This window comes from Carlito syrichta, unplaced genomic scaffold, assembly GCF_000164805.1.
Source record: "Carlito syrichta isolate Samal-C Ts95f unplaced genomic scaffold, Tarsius_syrichta-2.0.1 Scaffold305794, whole genome shotgun sequence".
Lineage (NCBI taxonomy): Eukaryota > Metazoa > Chordata > Mammalia > Primates > Tarsiidae > Carlito > Carlito syrichta.
This window is the reverse complement of record NW_007249890.1, coordinates 87,297-88,231: the sequence shown is the minus strand read 5'-3', so window position 1 is coordinate 88,231 and position 935 is coordinate 87,297.

Genomic DNA, 935 nt, shown 5'->3' with positions numbered 1-935 from the left:
CGGGCTGGAGGGGACCATTTCTCTGCGCGCTCTCCTTCCCCGACTGAGCCACCCAAGAAAAGAGCGGACCCGGGGGCTGGGGAAGCTGCGCGCGGGCCGGGTTTGGCTCTAAGGACCAATACAAGGGATGGGAGCGATCGGGAGCCAGAGACTCGGCCAGCCGCGGCCGCTTGGAAGAAGGCGCTGGGCCGGGATCCTAGAGGGAAGGGGCGCGCCCTGGTCTCTGAACCTGGGATCTTCGAGGGGTCTATTCCCAGCGATAGTCGAGGGCGAGGGCCAAGAAGCTCAGGGAGTCCACTCGGTCTGTGGAGAGAGCAGAAAGCCGAGAGGACATCCTGGTGGGAATCCAGATAGGGTTCGTTTCTCCCAAACCTTCCTTTCAAGGGTGTCAGGTGTGTGTGTCTGTGTGTTCAAGATGGTCCCGAAAAAGGCCAGAGTTTGCGAGCCCTAAGCCTCGCCCGGGTCTGCCCCTCTGGTGTCGAGATGTGTCCAGATGGGAAGAATTACAGAGGTCGGAGAGTCCTACTCGACTCTGCCTTTTACTCCAGGGAGTCGTTCCCCTGCGCGCCCGCAGCTTCTGTCACTTTCCTCCTTGCCGCCCAGCCGGGCCTGCACCGGGTTATGGCCACTCTGCAGAAATTTATAGCCAATTCTAGCCGTATGAACCAGCACACCCGTTGGGGGCCGTCTCTGGGCATCGGTTTCTGCGCCACCGTGCACAGGCTGGGCAGAGTCCCGGGGAGAAGGCCAGCGGGCAGCCTCGGGCGGGCCTCCGCCCTGGCTTGGTCTCTTCCCCAGAGGAGATGTCCTCCTAGCAGGGCGCGCCCAGGCCCTGGCTCCCAAAGAGCCGCTTCCTGCGAAGCCTGCCTGGGGCGCGCTGGGCCGCGGCGGCCCGTGGAAAGCCTTCTGCGTGTCGGGGGGAGTGGCCGCCGGGA